Genomic DNA, 22,881 nt, shown 5'->3' on the forward strand with positions numbered 1-22,881 from the left:
TGTACATGAGCTGGCTTACCTCCAAGATGGATATAAGAGCCAAAAAAACAGAAAATATTATTAGCATGTTTATAGTACTTTATGTTTTCTTTTGTGCCACTAAGGGAGGAGCCTCAGGGCCAGAGTCAGCCTTAGGGAAAAAGACATCCTGAGCGCACTTTTATTTTGACACCACCCCCCTGGCACTCTTCCCCTAAGTCAGCAGCGCTACTGCAGGCAGGCAGGGGTGGGGGCAGGCACAGTCTGGCTGGGAGGCAAAGTGGCACAGCATGCCAGGCAAGCAGGAACCGCCACTGCTGCCTGCACTGACTGGCCCAGCTCATTGCGAGCAGCAGCTGGAGATTGTAGTGGGGAGGGGAGCAGGCTAGGCTGGGCTAGGCACCATTCCTCCTACCTGGGGCAGGGATTGACCAGGGTGGGGCAGGGCTGCTCATATATGTGTGCATGTGCAGTGTCCCCTGACCATGGTGCCGTGGGCAGTCACCTACCCTGAAGGCTGGCTCTGCTAAGGGCTACTAAGATTTAGAATGGTAAGTTTTAAAAGGCCATTTGCTCATCATCAGCAACCTACGCAGAGCTGAGCTTCAGTGTTGCCCCCTCATTTCCAGAACATCCATGCACTACATCTGGAGGACAGCAACATTAGTACAGAGAAGGCTATGCTGACTCCAAGCTATCAGTAATTAGCACAATGTGTCATCTAAGCATAGCCATCGTCCTGTTCAACCTTCTGATCCATTTGGTGAAAATGTCATGTCATTTTCACTTTGCTATTGTCAGAAAGAAACGTCATGACATTTTTAAAATGCCAGGCTCTTTCTACTTTTCTATGAAAAGAATGGGTAGCTTGTCTGTTCTTCCAACATTGGAAGTAAATCATGTAGAAACAGAGGCTAAGTACAGGCATTCAAGAAACTACCAGCAGAAGTGCTCTAAATTGTGAACTTTACTCTTAGAATTTTCAGATCCGGCTGAATAGTCAGCTGATTTTCCTTCACTTTGTATTTTTTTTAGACAAGCCTAAATGAGTGTAGGAGTAAAGCTAAAAATTTAGAGCACTTCTGCTGCTGGCTTCTTGAATGCCTGTACTTAGCCTCTGTATGATTTACTGTATGAAGTATGATTTACTTCAAATATTAGAGGAACAGACAAGCCACCCATTCTTTTCATAGGAAAGTTGAAACAGCCTGGTATTTTAAAAATTAGAACATCTGCCCCCACAGATTTTCCACTGGCTGATAGAACAGTGACCCCTTCAGCTGGGTGCAGAAATTGTCATGAAGTAGAATATGAACCTAAGGCTAGGGACAAACATTAAACATAAACCAGTTTAAGTGATCAGAAACTGGTTTAAACCTGTAACAGAACAGATGTTCAGTGCACATAAACAGTTTGAAAATGGCTGAAACCAGTTTGAGATAAACCTGGTTGAATGTAATATCAGAGTTAACTGATTTGGCTCAAACCAGTTTATGCAATGTCTGCTCCCCTTGCTGGTTTAAGGTAAACCAGAGTCCCCCAGCATCCAGGCATGCTCTTGGGTTGGGTGGAGCTTTCTGCTCCACAGCAGGGTTGGCCACTCCCCACTGCATCTGCCCGGTTTCTCCGTGCTAAGCAGGGATTATTCCTACCCCCGCCCTTCTGCTTTATGCAGACACCTCAACATTAGCTAGTAGACCACATGTTGGCTACAGTCCGTGCTGTGGGAGACGACAGGCAGACAGGCTTTTTGGAGCTAATCAACAGGTAACTTATTGTCCTTCCTTGGAAACGCTTTTTGAGAAGAGCTGTTTCCTCCCCTCCCTCCCCCTCACCACTCTCTGCTGAGCACAAATTCCCTCCTCCCCCTTGCCTTGCTGAGGAGGTGTTTGTATATTAGCCAGCAGACCACATGCTGGGTCTGTGCTAAATCAAGATAGCTGGTAAGGTCTCTCTGTTTTCTTAATGGGTCAATAAACACTGAGATAAGGTGATAAACACTGTTATCAGTTCCCTCCTGCCCCCGGCTTGCTTGCCTGTCTATTTGGTGCAGACAGTACTGTATATAAAAGCATGGAGGGAAAGTGAAAAGCTCAGTATCATCAACAGATGCACGCACTGCACCCTTGCCTCAAAGTGCTAGTCCAGGGCTGCAGGCTCCCATCCCTTGAGCAGCCAGCAGGGAAAAGCCTGGGACTGCAGGCAGGGTGGGCATTCACACCCCTCCCTAATAAGAGCCCTGCTGGGACCTAGCCACACCCCTCTCAGTTTAGCTCTGTGGAAGAGCAAGGATGGCTGCTCTAGTGCCCTCCCCCACCTCCCCAAGCTTCTAGCCTGAGCCAGTGCAGGCATGTACCTGAGTTTCCTCAGTCCAGAGGGATTGTCTGTGTGGTTGAAAACCAGCTCACCCTAGCCAGGTTAAACTAACCTGCAAATGTTGAATCAATTCAGGCTCAGGCTTTTTGAACGTCTGTCCCTAGCCTAAATATTTAAAATGATATATAAAAATGAATTAGTCCCCATGGCACCTCTGTGCAGTAGGTAAATATACATTACATTCCCAAATTTGCATGTAGGAGAACTGAACAGAAGACTGGATATTTATTCGAAGCCAAAATAAACCTTGTGGTAGAGTGTTGATTAGAACAAATAATGTCCCTTAGCCCCAAACATTAGCACATTCCTCCATAATATGCTGCCTGTCTTTGATTTTAAATTAATGTAACAAGTTATGTAAAAAAATAATAATAAAGCAAATATTATTTTTTTCATATTAATAAAGGCCAGTGAACTAATTTATATTGTGCTGGTATTCACTCCTAACTGCAACAAGCTTACAGCAGTTTCTGGAACTATGTTGTCATCCACAGACAGGCACTTTATACACTATTATGGTAAATTAAAAGCACAGGGTTTAAAATGTCTACATTTAATGCTTTAGTTAAAACTCTCCAACGTTTCCAGACTAATCTGTAAAATATTTTGAAATTTGAACTGTAATAATCCTTGAATTTTATAAAATATTAAATCTGTTGATGAAGTCATTAGATAACCATATGTAAGGGATCCATTACTTTCATTGTATCAGTTCTCAAAAGGTATATAAATTACTTTTGTTTAGAAACCGAAGCCATGGAGTTTAAATGGAAAAAGAATACACGATTTACCTGCTTATTTACTTTTAGTAAATATATAACTCAGGAGAGATGGTAGATCCACAGCCTGGATATTGGCTCTTTCCATACTGTGGCCAGTAACAGGGCAGCATACCCCACAGTGCCCTGTTTGTGCACATTAACCCTTACACAGTGATAATCTGTAGGTTTGGGAAGATAAAATGATCTTTTACCACTCAGCCCATGACCTCTGTTAGAATTGCCAACAGGAGTTTTGGGATGAAATCCCCTCTTCACTAGGAAGAGTAAGAATTTCTACAATTGTCAGAGGACAATAAGTTCCAGTAGCCTAGAACGGGATAGAATTGAACTAGTAACCCAAAAGAAAGTGGCTATATTCTATTGCTAATTCTATAAACAACCCAGCCCCCCCTGCAAAAAAACTAGCACAAATTCTGCTCTCACTTCTGCCTTGGTAGCACCAATGCATAATTTGTCCCATGTGTAGGCAGTTTTCCATTTATGCTAATTGGGATTTTCAAACAATCAATTTTATTTCCTTGTCATTCATACCTGGTCTACCTTGTCAATCCACTGATTTGTTAGGCCTTCCTCAAAACTTCATCCACAAATTATGGGCCATACTGTTACGTATTTGCTAACAATTAATAGTATTCTACAAGATGAGTCAGATGAAGTGAATGGGTAAAATCTCAGCCCACTGATGTCAAAGGCAAAACTCCCAGTGAAACTGCTTGTAAAGCAGTGATGTAACTAGAGGGGCAAGTTGGAGGCAGAGGAGTAAGCAGCTGCTGTTGGCAACCACATTTCCAATAGTGAAACAGAAATTGCCACTTCCACTTTGACCCAGGCATCCAGCTGCATCCCTAAACTGCTGCTGAAAGGTAAGAAGCCAGTTATTGAAAAAAGAGCTATCAAAATCTAATCCATGAATCAGAAAAAATAGGAAGGGTGGAGGGGAGTAAAAAAGAAACACATGTTCTTAACATCTGAGCATGCAAAAATGACATACAAATATCTTTATGTATTATTTCTAGGTAATAAGGGAAATGGAGACAAACAATCCTGATTTTGCTTTCATTTACACTTGTGTAAATCTTGAGAAACACCACTGAAGTCAATGGAGACTCAGTGTTGCAAAATCAGTATTAGTGAGAGGAGATGCAGGCCTCTTAGCCACTGTGACTAACAGCTTACTTTTCTAAATGTATCTGACTAGATTTCCAGGTATAACTTAAAAAAAAATAGGCATTATATGAATTTGTAGAGTAAAACATTGTATGTTCTAGCAAATACTTCTGGCAGGTGTATCCTCATCTACAGAAGATTTTGCTGGGGCATCACTACTCAGATTGCTGGCACCTGACTTTTTGTAATATAATACAGATCAATAAAAGCAATGGTAAAAGAAAGAATCAGTTTTGGAGCAGATACATGTATTAGACCTTGGGTTTGGGCAAATTTAACACTATCCAGTTACACTGTAGACATTAAAGAATTATATATACCCATAGGAAGCCTGCCATATTTTTGGCAGAAATTCAATAATCTTTGAACTTGCATAACCCCAATAGATTGACTTAATAGACTGGAGTATCAATCATTTTTGTTCCTACCAATAGGACCTTTTCAAAACAATAGAACTACACCTTACCAATGATGAGCTTTCAAAGAAGAAACTTACAGAAAACACAGAAAGAAAGTTCCTAAAAAGAAACAGGAGCAAAAAAAAAAAAATTAATTAGAAAGTAGGTTAAAAAAAAACCCAACCCAAAACAAAGTCAATATAAGGGGAAAAATTATTATAGATGGCATGGACAACTAAGATAATCAGAGACTGTGAAACCGTAAACAAAAAGTGAAAGAGTGAAAAAAACAAACGAAGGGAATTAAATTACATTTTCATTTTTGACTGCTTAACTGAAGTGTATGCTGCATCTTCAATTAATACAAAGTAGAAACAATTACAAACTCCAGAGTTCCAGTACACTCCTGAGGCTGGGAGCAGAGGCAGCTGATTGGCACTCCCACCATCTGGACCTCTGCTGTGCTCCAGAGGTTGGGAGCCCTGATCATATGACCAGTGCTCCAAGCCTGATGCACTGGGCACCCAGCTTTCTACTTTGCCGGTGCAGGGGAAGCTCCCTGCACTAGCAATAGGATGCAACTTGGATCTGATCCATGATCCCACAGTAGAACTGTTGTTCCCAAGATTATTCAGAACTCTTTAAACAGAAGCTACAATATTTGTCATTATTCAATCCTCCTGCATAGTTGGTGGTTTTAATAAGAACATACATTTGTGTTAGCAGTTTAGTCATTCTCAGCTTCAGCAGTTCATTCTTAGCTTCATCTCGAATTCTTGTATGCTGTACTGTTCAGTACTGGAAACCTGGTGCTCATTAATTAGTTAATTTGTTCCTGCAACTCCTATTTTGAAAATTCAAACTCTGATATTATTTGCATATTATATGTTATTACTTGGTAGGGGTAAATCCACTCAAAGTATCACTCTAATGCATCCTCAGCAGAAGATTTATGCAAAGAAATTATTTCAGTATTGCCAGCTCTCATGATTTTTGGTATTGTTCTTAAAGTCTATGCTTCAAGAATGTGAAAACGGAACTCTTCCTTTCTATATATATACACACACATACATACATATATACACAAAAATATAAACATTCTAATATTATAAAAGCCTAAGTCTGTCTGTCTGTCCATAATGCTTTATTCGCGGTCTGATTGGCTGACAAACAGCCAATCAGAGCACAAAGAAATGTTCTGACAGAAGGCAGCCTGCTGCCATGATGGTGGGGACACAGGGGACGGAGTGGGGGAGGCGAGGCCAGCACAGCTGGCCTTGCCGTCCCCACGAGGTGGTGGCAACAGAGCAGACGGAAGGGCCTTGCCCCCCTCCCTGCCCTGCTCCCTGCAGGCAATGCAGGGGTGGGGACAGTGGGCCTGGCCCAATGCCTGCAGCAGCAGCTGGGAGAGGGAAAGAGCAGGCCTCCTGCCCCCCTCGGACCTGGGCCCACTCCTCCCCCACCCCCTCTCCAACATCAGCCCCAAGCCCATCTCCACCTCACTGCTGGGTCAGCCCGGACCTACCACTCCCTACCCCCCCCCCACCGCAGTGGCCCAGCTTCTCTAGCTATGTCCAAGGGGTCCATGAAAGATGACTGTGATCAAGCAAAAGCATGTGGACACCTGCACTTACAATCCAAAGGGGGCTGCATTTCCAGTCGGAATATGTTAGGGGTCCACAAAAGACAAAAGGGTGCAAAGCACTGTCCTACTGCCTATCCCCATGGCTCTAGCCATTCTCTACTACCTATTGTTGTTGCCTATCCCTACCGCTGTTGGCTATATTGCCATTTCCACTGCACCTATTGCCATCACCAACTGCTGCTGCATACTGCTATTGGCTCCCTCCTGCTATCCCTACTGCTATCCCTCCCCCACCACCGTCATTCTTGATGGGCAGTCAGCTAGTGTATAAAATAAAAGAGCTAAGCTTTTCACATTCTCAAAGAGCAGACTTTAAGAACAATGCCAAAAATCATGCGGGTTGGCAACTCTGTTCTCTACACCAGAGGTTCCCAAACTTTTTCTTATTGTGTACCCCCTTCCAGATTTACCAGCTGCCCACATACCCCTACCAGCTTTCATTTTATAGTTTAACCCCTTAAATGCCAAGTGTTATTATAATGAAAATTAAATCCATTATACAATTTCTCTCATATACCCTCTAGAGATGTCCTGAGTACCTCCCAGGGTACATGTACCACAGTTTGGAACCCCTACTCTACACAATGTGTTCATCCTTCCAGATTGCTCCCTTAATTTCTCAATAGCCTAGGTGCCTACCAGTCAGACCTCTAATAGGCTTCCTGATCTAATATACTTAAACATTTCTTGTCAGTTGTTCTCTGGATATTTTCTTTTTACTTCCATCCATTTAATTTTTGAGAAATAGTATGAGGTTGTATTTGTAACATACTTTTCAGACATTGTGGAAATATGCTTCAAAACGTACAGCAGTATTTCTTGCTAGGCACGTGTGTATGCCCATGCTCCCTCTGACACACAAATAAATCACTTATATAAATCCTGTACACACACACACACCATGAATATTCACTATATGTGTGACTTATGAGGATATAATTCTATCAAGAGGCTTCAGTAATGTCATAAACCAAAAGAGCATAGTTGAAGTGGTTTGTGTAGTCACCAGATTCCCAAGAGAAATTATAGCTCTATAATTCAGAAATTGCTTGTTATTTACTTTATATTATATATGCATCTATCTCTGCAGTCCATTCCTATCCTTCTTGCATTGATACCATATATCAGGGTTGTCCAACTGGAGGCCCCTGACAGGTTAGCAGGCAGCCCACTGCCTTCTTCCCATTCACCACTCCAGCCCCTTAACTCCACCATTGTTCCTGCTGCAGCAGCTGGGTTCTTTGGACTCCCCCCCACCCCCTCCTACAGTTTTTACATCTTTTCCCACTCATCGGGGCCACTGGAACAGTGGCAGGGCTGTGGGATGCCCAAGCTGTACATGCAGCAACCTGTGTTGTGCATGCAGTAGGGGAGGGGGCATGGCTGCCTGCTCTGTATGGGATGAAGGAAAATGCAGGGCTGCCCATGTTGCAGGTAGATGGCACATATGGCCAGGAGGGAACAGAGGTCCTGCACTCACAGCAGGAGGAAGCCATCCTATAAAATACCATAATGTTACAACCTCCAGAGTAAGGTGTGTATAGGGTGGTCTAAAGTGGGGCTGATAGGTCTTCAGCTGCCTCCATTCCTCCATATTCTTGCCTAGGCATATGCGTCAAAGGTCTTGATATGATGGTCGCAGGGCTCCATACAAGCAGATTCATCAGGCACCTCACTAAACCATGATTCAGAGAATTAATGGTTGCCTACTTACTACTACAAATTTTGTTTGAGATCTGAAGGTTTGATTAGCAGAAGTTTCCAGATCACAGGCCCTGGTTCTCATGGGGGACTTCAATCACCCTGACATCTGCTGGGAAGGCGATACAGCAGCGCACAAGCAATCCAGGAAGTTTTTGGAGCGCATTGGAGACAACTTCCTGGTGCAAGTGTTGGAGAAACCAACTAGGTGCCATGCTCTTCTGGACCCACTGCTTACAAACAGGGAAGAATTGGTGGGGGATGTAGAAGCAGATGGCAATTTGGGCAGCAGTGGCCACAAGATAGAGTTCAAGATCATAGAAATCACAGAAAATTAGGGTTGGAAGGGACCTCAGGAGGTCATCTAGTCCAACCTTCTGCTCAAAGCTGAACTATCCCCAACTAGATCATCCCAAAAAAAGCTTTGTCTTGCCAGGCCTTAAAAACCTCCAAGGATGGAGAGTCTGCAACCTCTCAGGGTAATCTTTTCCAGTGTTTTATTACCCTTCTAGTGAATAAATTCTTCCTAATATCTAACCTAAACTTCCCTTCCTGCAACTTCAGACCATTGCTCCCTATTCTGTCATCTGCCGCCACTGAGAACAGTCTAGCTCCATCCTTTTTTGAACCCCACTTTAGGTTGTTGAAAGCTGCTATTAAATCCCCCTCAGTCTTCTCTTATGCAGACTAAATAAGTCCAGTTCCCTCAGCCACTCATCATATGTCATGTGCCCAAACCCCATCACCATTTTTGTTGCCCTCTTCTGAACTCTCTCCAATTTGTCCACATCCTTTCTGTAGTGGGGTGCCCAAAACTGAACACAGTAGTCTCACATGTGGCCTCACCAGTGCTGAATAAAGGGGAATAATCTCTTCCCTTGACCTGCTGACAACATACCTACCAATACAGCCCGGTATGCTATTAGTCTTCTTGGCAACAAGGGCACACTGTTGACTCATATTCAGCTTATTTTCCACTGTAACCCCCAGGTCAATTTCTGCAGAGCTTCTGCCCAGCCAGTCAGCCCCATCCTAACAAAAGAAAGAAAGGAAAGCAGCAGAGTATGTGTTAGAAATATTATTAAAAATGCATTATCAATAGCAGATTTAGGAAAAAAAAAAAAAAACACAGCTGCTACCCCTCCTTGTCTCCTTAATGGGAGAGGGAAGGGGGGGGTTGGAAATTGATGGGAAAAACCACCAAAAGCCCTTTGTACTAAGGTATCCCTCCCTCTCTGTCCTGCAAATTTACTATCTCTTTGTTACACTAAATCACACTTTCTTTCATGACCCCACATTCCTAGGCTAAGATAAGAGCAAATGCCATTTTTGCCTTCAGGTTGAACCTTGAGTAACCTTGGGTCCCATCTACGCACGCGTGATAGCCTAATGCATATTAAGCCTACCCGCCCCACATACTTAAGTAGTTAATTATAATGCACCTGGGACGTATGAAGCGACATGTTTACATATATGTTTGTATGAACCGGAAATGAGTTGTAAAAATTCCTCCTTCTACACACGTGGTCAGGAGAGGGGGGATAAAAGCCTGCTAATGATTGTGCTCGGGGGCAGAGGGATTTGATCTTTTGTCTTCTCCCTCTGACCCTATTTGCAAATATATATCTTTTGTGTTGCTAATAAAGTGTGTCTGTAGCTGAAAGTTTTTTTCCACCTCCCGAGAAACGAACCACGATTTTTTTAATTCAACAATTGGCGCCCAACGTGGGGCTTCTCGAGGACTACCCCGGAATTCAGTGACAGAGCACCTCCGGTACCAGGGATTTGTGCACACCGAGCCGACTTTGGACTCACCCTGGTATTTGAGGTTTAAGTCCAAATATCCGGGAAGTTAAAGGAAGTATCCTATGTAAATTCTGAGTTTCTGGAGAGGCAGACACACTTTGGAATTTGGATCGAGATCTCTGGGGTATCTGAGTGAGTATACGAATTCCCTTTGCCCAATCTGGTGTACGGATCTAAAACAAAGGATGTGTAAGTTTGCTGAGAAATTCTAGGCTTAGCTCTCATTGTAAATCATCTGTTGTTGAGATCTTTTTGGTATTTGGTGTGCATTGGGCGCATTTTTGTGGGCAAATGGGTACGAATAGCTCTCGTGTAGAAAACAATATTGATACCCCTCTAAAAGTCTTATTACGTTATTTTAATAAATTTGCAAGGCCGGCCGATTATGGAATAAAAATGAAAAAAGGTGATTTAACTAAGTTTTGTCAACTCGAGTGGCCAACATTTGGGGTCCACTGGACCCCGAAAGGATCCTTTGTGCTAAAAGAAGTGATAGCTATCCATGAAATTGTTATGCAAAATGGGTATTGGAATCAGTTTCCTTATATTGATTGTTGGTTGTGGGTGGTTCAAAATCAGCCACCTTGGATTAAGAATTACTTAGCAAAGTCTCATGTGATGCTTGTTAAGAAAAAGGCTCGGGGGGCGCCGCCTGTACTTCCTGAGTCTAATGAGGGGGGGGATTCTGAATTGGCTGAGTACCGGACCCGTGCTCCGGTTGCCCTGTCGGGTAGCGAAGATGAGTCAGACGCCTCCTCGGCATCCAGTCCTTCTGCACCACCGCCCCCTCCCTTAGAGAGACCACCACCGACGTACCAATGCATACCTAATGAGTTAGAGCGTGAGCCTCAGCCAAGTGCCTCATCTGAATCAGGAAATAAGGGTTATTATTTGCGCAAGCCTGTAGAGTCACAGCCGGTGTTGAACTGTCCGATGCGAGAGGTTATTGGGGAAGGAGGCACTGCAACTTTTGTCTACACCCCATTTAGCACTTCAGATTTATTTAACTGGAAAAATCAGAGCCCCTCTTTTCGTGAAGACCCTGAAAAGATGAGGGATTTGTTTCGATCTATTGGGCAGACTCATCGACCCACTTGGGCTGATGTCCAGATGATGCTCCAGACCCTCCTAACCCCGGAGGAGAGGAGATTAGTGTTAGGTACAGCAGAGCGTATTGCGGCAGCCAGAGTTGAGTCAGAGGGTGCTGCTGGTCGTACTCTGCGTGATACCTACCCTGTAGAAGAGCCGAGATGGGACAATCATACTGCAGAGGGCAGAGAGCTGAGTGCACGGTATTTGGGAATTATAGTGGAAGCAATGGGAAAGGCAGTGCCTCGGATTACCAATCTGTCTAAATTGTATGAGGTGAGACAGGGAAGAGAGGAGGATCCCTCAGCTTTCCTTGGGAGGCTGTATGAGGCGTTTCGCAGGTTTTCGGATCTGGATCCAGAAGCCCCAGATAACCAGCGCATGGTAAATCTTATGTTTATTGGTCAATCTGCTGCTGATATCCGTAAGAAGTTACAGAAAACTGAGGGAGGTGCTGGGAAACCGATTTCAGAGCTGGTGGAAATTGCATATAAGGTGTATGGGAATCGTGAGCAAGTGCAGGAGCGCAAGGAGGATAAAAAGGCTCAGCGACAGATGGCAGCACTAGCAGCTGCTATAACTGGAGGGAACCCTGGAAAGGCTGGGATACAGAAGAGGAAGGGAGAAAGAGTGGGAGCAGATGTTTGTGCTTATTGCAAGGAGAAAGGACACTGGAAGAGGGAATGCCCGAAGTTGAAGGAGAAGAGAGAGGGGGAACCGAGAGGTCACCTCATGCGGGCAGAAGACAAGGGTGAGGATTCAGAATGAAGGGGACAGGGATCTAAGACCACTACCCTTCGGGTTGGAGCCCGAGAAGATCCCATGGTAACCATTAGGGTTGGTGGCAAAAACTTTGAAGCCTTGGTGGATACTGGGGCTACATTTTCAATGATTCCAGAAAAAAACCCCTGTGCAGGAACTAGTGAACGGCATGTACTTGTAGAAGGGATTGAGGGAATGCAAACTCGACTCCCTGTTTGTAAACCACTCCTCACCAAGGTGGGAGACCATTTGCTCGAGCACTCCTTTGTGTATTCTCCAAGTTGCCCGGTTGCACTCCTTGGGCGGGACTTACTCACAAAATTGCAAGCTGAAATCTTTTTCAGAGACGATCAGATGGTGGTCCAGCTACCTGTCAAGCAGAGCTCGAACTATCAGATGGCTCTCCTGGAGGACCGACGCCCTGCAGTAAGTCCAGAAGATCACATGACTGGAGTAGACCCCTCAGTATGGGCTGATGGAACCCCTGTGCGAGCTAAGTTCATCTCCCCGGTAAGGATCGTACTCAAGGATGGGGAGGGGCCCGTCCGGGTAAAGCAGTACCCACTCAGCCGAGCGGCCAGAGCTGGACTCAAGCCGTTAATAGAGAAATACAAGAGGTACGGATGGCTAGTGGAAGGGTCTTCACCCTATAACACCCCCATTCTTGGAGTGCCAAAGGCAGATGGGGTCTCATACAGACTGGTCCAAGACTTACGGGCAGTAAATAAGAAGGTCCTTTCAGACCATCCTGTAGTCCCGAACCCTCACACGATTTTGACACAAGTACCGGGGGAAGCTGAAATATTTTCAGTGCTAGATTTGAAAGATGCTTTCTTCTCTATTCCTCTTCACCGAGAGAGTCAAAAATTGTTTGCTTTTGAATGGGAGGATCCAGATACTTTCCATAAAGCCCAACTCATGTGGACAGTTCTTCCACAAGGATTTATAGCAGCCCCCCATATTTTCGGACTTGCCCTTCAGAAGGACTTGGGGGAATGGAAGGGATCACACCCCGCAGTGACTCTCCTCCAGTATGTGGATGACCTGCTAGTTGCAAGCCCAAACTTGCAGCTCTGCGAGGAAGCCACCAGGTCACTCCTAAACACTCTGGGAAAAAAAGGATATAAAGTCTCTAGAGAAAAAGCCCAAATATGTCAGCCTGAAGTCACATTTTTGGGATATAAGCTCTCAAAAGGAGTCAGAGCCTTGAGTGCAGATCGCATACAGGCAATCCAAGGTCTAACCCCACCTAAGTCACCCAAGGAGCTGCGAGCATTCCTAGGGCTAACTGGGTTCTGTCGACTATGGATACCAGATTACGGTGGGAAGGCTAGACCACTGTATGAATCCCTGACTAAGGAGAGTCTCACTAAATGGAAATGGAATAAAGAAATGCAGCATGCTTTTGATCTGCTGAAGGCAGCATTAACCCAGCCCCCAGCCTTAGCCATCCCAAACAGTAAAAAGCCATATCGACTGTATGTTCATGAGAATCGAGGGGTTGCATCAGGGGTGCTGACACAGCCATCGGGCCCGACCTGGAGACCCGTGGGATATTATTCAAAGGTTCTAGATCCAGTTGCACTCGGGTGGCCAGCCTGTCTTCGGGCTGTGGCAGCCACAGCAGTGGTTGTTGAAGAAGCCCAGAAGATAGTCATGGGTGCGGATATGGAAATACTCACTCCTCATGGAGTTCCCCAGATCCTAGGGACTGAGGGAGGGAAATTTCTTAACCCCTCCAGACAATCACGGTATGAGATATTTTTGCTCTCTAATCCAGGACTTACTTTCAAACATACTACAGCCTTAAACCCTGCAACCTTGCTGCCAGAGCCAGGGCAACCGACGCATGACTGCCTTGAGGTCCTGAATCAGACCACGCAGGTGCGACCTGATCTTGCTGAGGACCCAATTGAAGACCCAGATGTTGAATACTTTGTGGACGGCTCCAGCTCTGTCATCAATGGAAAAAGACGAACAGGATGTGCAGTGGTAACCTTGGATAAGGTAGTATGGAGGGAGTCATTGCCGAGCTCATGGTCGGCACAGGCCGCAGAACTCACTGCGCTCACCCGAGCATTACAGCTGGGGACAGACCAGCGAGTTAATATATACACTGACTCTCGCTATGCTTTTTCTACAGTCCATGCGCACGGACTATTGTGGAAAGAAAGGGGTTTCATTACTGCCTCTGGGAATAAGATTGCTAATGGCCCCCAGATTATCAAACTACTAGAGGCACTCCACCAGCCTAAAGAGGTAGCAGTCATTCATGTGCGGGCCCATGGGAAGGCTGCTGAGAAAAAGCATAAGCTTGGAAATGCAAAGGCTGATGCAGCAGCAAAGGAAGCTGCATTTATTGGGGGAGAAGCGGAAGAGGTATCCAAGCAGGCTATGTCCCATGCCATATGGCCATACGTTCAGGATTTAGTCCCACAGTATTCCCCTGAAGAAGATAAATTTGCACAGAAAGCTTGTGCAGAAAAGAACTCCCAGGGGTGGTGGATAGTACCAGGAGGGAAAGTCATGATACCCAGGCCATTGCTTCGGGAGGTGCTGCAACAGCTCCATGCAAGAACCCATATGGGAGGTTTGGCCATGGGTGATCTAATGATCCACCAAGCAGTAGCCCCAGGGCTATATGTAGAAGCTCAGCGCATTGCTACCAGGTGCATTACATGCCAGAAAGTAAACCCTCGAAGGAAACCCCCTGTGCCAATGGGAGGTAGACCCTGGGCAGCGTACCCTGGACAGGCATGGCAGATTGATTTTGCCGAGCTCCCACGATCCGGACATCACGGGTTTTTACTTGTCATGGTAGACCAGCTCTCTGGTTGGGTCGAGGCTTGGCCCACCAGGACTGCCACTGCAGCTGCAGTAGTGAAGTATTTGTTACAGGAGATCATTCCCCGGTATTCCCTGCCTGAGTCCATCGAGTCGGATCAAGGACAACACTTTGTGGGAAGAGTGGTTCAAGAAGTCGCACAAGCTCTCAAGGTTACTTGGAAACTACACACACCATGGAGACCACAGAGTTCAGGACAAGTGGAACGCATGAATAGAACTTTAAAGACTTTGCTCACCAAAATCTGTATTGAAACACGCCTTAAGTGGCCTCAAGCATTGCCGCTAGCTCTTACTTGTATTCGAAACACTCCCCGACGGGGCCTCAAATTGACCCCATATGAAATTATGTTTGGCAAGCCGCCTCGAGTCTTACCTCCTGGGATGCGAGAGAATGTAACTTTTGAATTAGGTAATAGTGAACTTCATACATATGTTATTGCCTTGCAGTCGGTCTTGTTTTCTCTTCACAGGTATGCAGCCTCCTTTCAGCATCTGCCTTTAGATGTACCGGTACATGACTTCTCCCCGGGAGACTGGGTCTTGGTGCAGCGGTGGAAAAAGGAGCCTTTGACTGAGAGGTGGAGTGGCCCTTTCCAGGTACTTCTAACAACCCACACCGCTGTAAAGATTACTGGCCATGATCGTTGGATACACCATACTCGTGTGAAACGACATCCACAAGCGTCAGAGGACAACAACTCCCAAGACGAACTCACTCCGGAAGCTGAGTCGTCTTCGGAACAAGAAGCCAGCAAGTGGAGCTGTGAACCTACTGGTGATCTCCAAGTGCGCCTGAGACGGCTTAATCAAAGCTCAGAAAATTAGACAAGAAAGTAAAAGGGAAAATATGGTGGGAATCTTAATGTGCCTTGTTGTTATCTGCATAATGAAAGAAGCAGAATTGAGCAGCCTTAACCGCTGGCTCACACCCTCGCTTTCCCAAATTGCTCCCCCAGGGACAAATTTGTATGTTGATATGATGGAAAGAATTGCAGGTACTTTTAATCTTACCAACTGCTGGGCCTGTGGGGGGTTTCGGGAGGCCGGAGGCCAGTGGCCTTGGAGGGCTTTTCCTTTGGCCCCGAAATGGCTAGTAAGTAGTAAGGCAGATGTTAAAAGTACTAGTCAAAAATGGGATGAGAACCACAGTTGGGAACTTTCCCAAGTGGCGTTAGGAGAGTATTGCATCAGTAATAATGGTACAGGAAAAAGGTTGGGACACAGCCGTTGCATATGGACTTTAAAAGTAAGGTGGATGAACCTTACAAGATTAGAACGGCTTTATTATCCTAATAGCCCAGGGTATAATCGGCTAGTGTGGCAGCATCCCAATGGAACAATTGTGTGGTTTAATAAATATTGGAGTGCCACAAATCAAAGTGATGATCGGACAGATTGTATAGACAAGAACCAGGATGGGCTATGGGAATGTTCCATGAAAGGAGGCCACGCAGTTGCTGGTCCTTTGGGTCCAGAAGGAGGCTTGGGGTTTCCCGAGATGCCCTATGGTTGGGCCCCTCCAAATGCCACCAATAGAGAAAATAGGGCCTTAAGAGGATACTATTGGATTTGCGGACGACGGGCCTATACAATACTACCACAGGGGTGGACGGGAACTTGCTATATGGGAGTAATTGTACCAGCTTTCTTTTTGTTACCGTCTGAGGTTGGAAATAAGCTAGGAGTCTCTTTGTATGATGATTGGAAAAGGGCCAAGAGAAGTATTGACGTAAGTTTGACACAGGGTAGCTCCCAAAAGTGGAAGAAGGATGAGTGGCCCCCTCAGAGGATTATTGAGTATTATGGACCAGCTACATGGGCTAATGATGGGAGTTGGGGATACCGGACACCAATATATATGCTGAATAGAATCATCCGGTTGCAGGCAGTCTTGGAAGTAATTACTAACCAGACCGCCACTGCTCTCGAGTTATTGGCCCGACAAAGTTCTCAGATGAGAGCAGCCATATACCAAAATCGGATGGCCTTAGACTATTTACTTGCAGAGGAAGGCGGAGTCTGCGGAAAGCTCAACCTTTCTAACTGTTGCCTCCAAATAGATGACAACGGGAAAGCAGTCTTAGAGATTGCCAAAGAGATTAGAAAAATAGCCCATGTACCAATACAAACGTGGGAAACCACATGGAATAAGGACTGGTGGTTTCAATTATTTGGAGGACCCTGGTGGAAAAAGGTAGGGTTTGTGCTTTTGTGTGCTCTAACTGGTTTGATTTTTATCCCTTGCCTTATTCCTTGTCTCACTAGATTGATAACCACCACAGTGGAAGGAATGCAGGTTGCAGCAGTCCCTCTAAAAGCACAGACTGCTGCAAAGGTCATGGTCCTCAGAAAAATTCCTCGTAATTATCTTGATATGCCCGAATGAAGTAAAGATCAGAAAGCATCTCGAGGGGGGATATTGTTAGAAATATTATTAAAAATGCATTATCAATAGCAGATTTAGGAAAAAAAAAAAAAACACAGCTGCTACCCCTCCTTGTCTCCTTAATGGGAGAGGGAAGGGGGGGGTTGGAAATTGATGGGAAAAACCACCAAAAGCCCTTTGTACTAAGGTATCACTCCCTCTCTGTCCTGCAAATTTACTATCTCTTTGTTACACTAAATCACACTTTCTTTCATGACCCCACATTCCTAGGCTAAGATAAGAGCAAATGCCATTTTTGCCTTCAGGTTGAACCTTGAGTAACCTTGGGTCCCATCTACGCACGCGTGATAGCCTAATGCATATTAAGCCTACCCGCCCCACATACTTAAGTAGTTAATTATAATGCACCTGGGACGTATGAAGCGACATGTTTACATATATGTTTGTATGAACCGGAAATGAGTTGTAAAAATTCCTCCTTCTACACACGTGGTCAGGAGAGGGGGGATAAAAGCCTGCTAATGATTGTGCTCGGGGGCAGAGGGATTTGATCTTTTGTCTTCTCCCTCTGACCCTATTTGCAAATATATATCTTTTGTGTTGCTAATAAAGTGTGTCTGTAGCTGAAAGTTTTTTTCCTCCTCCCAAGAAACGAACCACGATTTTTTTAATTCAACAGTATGGACCCTGGACTTTAGAAAAGCAGACCTCGATTCCATCAGGGAACTGATTGGCCTCCCAAGAGATCTTGCCCATCTGAGGAGGAAGGGAATCCAGGAGAGCTGATTGTATTTTAAAGAACCTGAGGGCATAGGAACAAAACATCCTGATGTGCAGGAAAAATAGCAAATGTGGCAAGTGACCAAGAGAATTCTTCAGTGAGCTTAAACACAAAAAAGAAGTTTACAAGAACTGGAAGCCTGGACAAACAACATGGGAGGAGTATAAGAATATTGCTCAGGCATTCAGGGATGAAATCAAAAAGACCAAATGCAACTGGAGTTGCAGATAGCAAAGGACATGAAGGGTAACAAGAAGGGTTTCTACAAGTATGTTAGTAGAAAGAGGATGATCAGGGAAAGTGTGGGTCCCTTACTGAATGGGGGTGGCAACTAGGGATAGATGATGAGGAAAAGGCTGAAGTACTCAATGCCTTTTTTACCTCAGGCTCCACAGGCAAGGTCAGCTCTCAAACTACTGCCCCATGGAGCACAGTTTGGGGAGAAGGTGAGCAGCCCTCAGTAGTGAAAGAACAGGTTAGGGGCTATTCAGAAAAGCTGGACAAGTCCATGGGGCTGGATGCAATGCATCAGAGGGTGCTGAGGGAGTTAGCTAATGTAATTCCAGAGCTGCTGGCCATTATCTTTGAAAACATGTGGCAACTGGGGGAGGCCCCAATTGGAAGACATTTGGAAAAGGGCAAATATAGTGCCCAACTTTAAGAAAGGAAAGAAGAAGGATCCAGGGAACTACAAGCCAGTTAACCTCACCTCAGTCCCTGGAAAAATCATGGAGCAGGTCATCAAATAATTATTTTCTAAGCACTTGGAGGAGAAGGGGATTAGGAACAGTCAACATGGATTCACCAAGGGCAAGTCATGCCTGACCAACCTGATTGCCTTCTATCATAACATAACTGACTCTGTGGATGCAGACAGACCAGTGGATGTGGTAACCTTGACTTTAGCAAGGCTTTTGATATGCTCTCCCACAGCATTCATGCAAACAAGTTGAGGAAGTATGGTTTGGATGAATGGACTGTAAGGTAGATAGAAAGCTAGCTGGATTATTGGGCTCACCAGGTGATAATCAATGTTTCAATGTCTAGGTGGCAGCCAGAATCAAGTGGAGTGCCCAAGGGATCAGTCCTGGAGCTGGTTTTGTTCCATATCTTCATTAAGGATCTGGAAGATGGGATAGATTGCACCCTCAGCAAGTCTGCGTATGACACCAAGCTGAAGGGAGTAGTCGATATGCTGGAGGGTAGGGCTAAGATCTGGAGTAACCTAGACAAATTGAAGGATTGGGCTAAAAGAAATCTCATGAGGTTCAACAAGGATAAGTGAAAAGTCCTGCACTTAGGACAGAAGAATCCCCTGTACCACTACAGCCTGGGGACTAACTGACTAAAAACACTAGCCCTGCAGAAAAGGACCTGGGGGTTACAGTGGACAATAAAATGAATGAGTCAGCAGTGTGCCCTTGTTGCCAAGAAGGTTAACAGTATACTAGGCTGCACAAGTAAAACAATTGCCAGCAGACTGAGGGAAGTAATTAATTCTTCTTTATTCTGCACTGGTGAGGGTACATCTGGAGTACTGTGTCCAGTTTTGGGCCCCCCACTATAGAAAGGATGCGGACAAGTTGGAGAGTTCAATGGAGGGCAACAAAACTGGCTGGGGGGGGGCTGGGGCACATGATTTATGAGAAGAGGCTGAGGGAAGTGGGATTATTTAGTTTGCAGAAGAGAAGACTGAGAGGGGATTTGATAGCAGCCTTTAACTACCTGAAGGGTGGTTCCAAAGAGGATGGAGCTAGACTATTCTCAGAGGTAACATGACAGAACAAGGAGCAATGGCCTCAAGTTGCAGCTCAGGTATGGCTAACAAATGCTGCAGTCACACCTGCAATAGTAATGTAGACATACCTAGAATCTCCTCTCTCAAACAAAAGTTACACAGGAAGAATGATTTGGATACTTTACCATCTATGTTCCTTCTACCTCTTCCCTCTCCTTGACAAATTCCACTTTCATTTGTCCCAGTATAAGCCTGGAATATGTTTTAGCAGTTCTATTTCTGCACAGATCACTTTGCAAGGGTACAGTTAGCCTTTTTTATTTTTGCAAGAGTCAAGGATTTCTTAGGGTGATATCTTTTATTGGACCAGCTATGTAGTTCGAACAGTTAGACAAGCTTTTGAATGCAGGACATTCTTCCCAAAGGAAACGGCTTGGATTCAAATCCAATTAATTGCCTTACTCTCTGAAATAAGTAAATTAGGATTGCCTTTTCCTACTTCTTGGCATATATATATTACAGTCGCATTTTGTCAACCAACAAGAGAAATTATAACACAAGCCACAACTCTCTAGTATGTCAATGGGCTGTTTAGACCAGCAAGGTATTTGGCCCGTGGACAGTAACTCATGTTGCCAAGAATCAGTGTTAAACTTAGGGCTTTGTTAATAATTATGTAGCATAGAAAGGAGCCCAAGTTATTCAAATAAAACAACAAGCGAAAAACCCATTCTTAATAGAATTGTATAAAAAGCTAAATAAGTATTATGCCAGCTCTGGAATTCAATTAGAGAAAATTATTTTTAATGAAACAATAATATGCACTTGATTATTAGTTTTTAATGGGAGTGGACTACCCACTGACTGCTAACTGAGACATCATACAACCATGCCATAAAACCCCAGGAAACAAAACCACAACAGGAAAAACAAGGTAAATCACCACCCTTTTATTTATGTTATCCACACAATTCCAATTATAAAACTCCATTTAAGAGAGGACGATCACAGCAGGGTTGCAAAGGTTCTATGTCAGAACTCCCAGCTGTTTCATACACCCCCTAAACAAGCACAAAAACTGCATTCAGTTACTCAAACTTCATTAAAATAACTCTTCTTTGCTTAGTGCCAGTTGCAATGATTCCAAGAGGTATTATTCTCTCTCTAAAACCTGGGACAGTGCTAACCACCAAGCCATACCTCCCACCTAAAGGTACCAAAAACACTCGTAGCTACGCTCACAGGATAGATATTTAAAATAGTTGTCACTAATGACAGCTCAAGGTCAGACTTTCACAGGGAGTGTTAACCCCTCTCAGCTGCATATTCACTTAATAATGAAGGGCACTTAAAGTCCCTTTCAGTTCTTTTCTGTGGAAGTGCAATGGAGTACCTCATCGCACTCACCTACTGCACACAAGATTTTCCCAACAACATGAATGTCCTTCCTACTGCTGCTTTAAGTAGGACTGTCACACTTTAGTCATTGACAACTATGGGTGCCCCACACTCTTAGGCACTGGACCCACTGATTATTTGCACAGTGATGAAGAGTGCCATTATTATTTCCTTGTATGGAAAAGAAAAAGAATTTCTAGACTGTGTCTAAACACAGAAGTTAAACTAATTCAACCTAAACTTGTTTAAATGAAGGCACAAATTACTGATACAAATTAGGTTTGAACCAATATAGGAGAGGGCCCACACACAGAGCTGCACCAAGTAACAGTGTGACTTCAAATTGGTTGAACCAGTGAAACATCATCGTTGCAATCAAACATACAGTAGGGTAAACTGACTTAATAGAAAAAGAAAAGACAGCTATATTTTGGAAATGAAAGTTAGCAAACCAAAGCATGGAGACTACAATCAGATAAATAAACTAGAACCCTGAAGGATTATCCTCAAAACATGTAAATTTGATCAATCTAGATCTGCTGTAAATCAGAACACACTTAATGAAATATTTTAATAATAATGCTCCCCTTCATCCTTTATAATTTCCATATTATTCAACTAAAAATCTCCTGCAGATCTTAAAAATGTAGATCCCTTTTAAAAAGTCCCTTACATTGGAAAACATGGGCAAAATCATGGCTACACTGAAGTCAAAGAGAGTTTTGCCATTGACTTTAATGGAGTCAATGGCACCCCAGGATTTATAACAGGGGTGAGCAAAATGGCTGCTCAGGGCAAAATCCATGCAAATCTATACAAATGACATTCAGAAAGAAAGATGTACCTATAAAAACCTTCCTATTTGGGGTTTTTATTGTAATTTTTCAGTATAACCTATGGTACCTTCTTCCTCAAATGATCACCCTGAAACCCTTTCTAAGAGTTATCTTGTCTTAAGGTAACAGAAGCTGCATTAAGACTAAAATGGACCTCCCAAACCATCAAGATCTGTCCCTTTTCTTCACAGACAAACCAAAAAAGTGCACAAGTAGTTAACTAAATTTGCACAGTTAGCAAATCGGAAGACGGCATTAACCTGGGTGCAGCTGCAGATGTTTTAGAACAGGAGTGGGCAAAATGTGGCCTGGAAACCAGATACAGGCTGCCAGCCATTCTATCTGGCCTGCAAGGCCCCTAAAAAAATTAGAAAATTAATATTAATCTGCCCTAGGCTGCCTGTCATGTGGCCCTTGATGGCTTGCCGAAACTCAGTAAGCGGCCCTCTGCCCAAAATAACTGCCCAACCCTGTTCTAGAAAATAAAATTAGCATTAAGAATGATCTTGATTAAACTGGATAAGCAATCCAAAGAACCAGATTTACCTGAATCCAAGACAAGGATTCCTCCTACCCCCCGCCAGCCTCTGCTCCCTCTACCCCCACTACTTACCTTCTCCTTGCAGCACTGGGTCCAACTGGGACCCCACTCTGGCCAAGGCAAGGAGTACAGAGCATATAGTGCGCCTCTAGCCCCAACCAAACCAGGCAGCTTCAGTGGTAGCTCTGGAGCTGGGGCCAGAGTCAGAGCTGCTTCTGCTGCCACTGCTGGGTAGCCAGACAAAAATGGACAACAAAGATATAAAATGTTATGTAGCCATATACAGTTCCTTCATCTTCATCAACAGTAGCAGGTACTTTACACTACAGAGTTAACTTGGAATCTGGGGTCATTATACTTCAGTGAGAAGAAAGGTAGGTAATTAAAATAACAATTTTCACAAAGTTTGCTTATAAATGAAATAGTCCAACACATAACTTAGCACTGTCTGTAGACCAGTTAGTGTAAATAGAGTCATTAGCTAATTGTTTATTTAACTGTGACTTCACTCTGTGTTCAGCTGAAAACATCTTTGACCATTTGACAAAGACAAAAACAGCAGTTCCAAAAGAAAGAATGCAATTAAGGAGCCAGATAATTTTCCAAGGTAAAAGAAATACCTACAAAGATACTTAGGAAGGAATATGAT

Source organism: Crocodylus siamensis, chromosome 3, assembly GCF_052110815.1.
Source record: "Crocodylus siamensis isolate JL-2025a chromosome 3, ASM5211081v1, whole genome shotgun sequence".
Classification (NCBI taxonomy): Eukaryota; Metazoa; Chordata; order Crocodylia; family Crocodylidae; genus Crocodylus; species Crocodylus siamensis.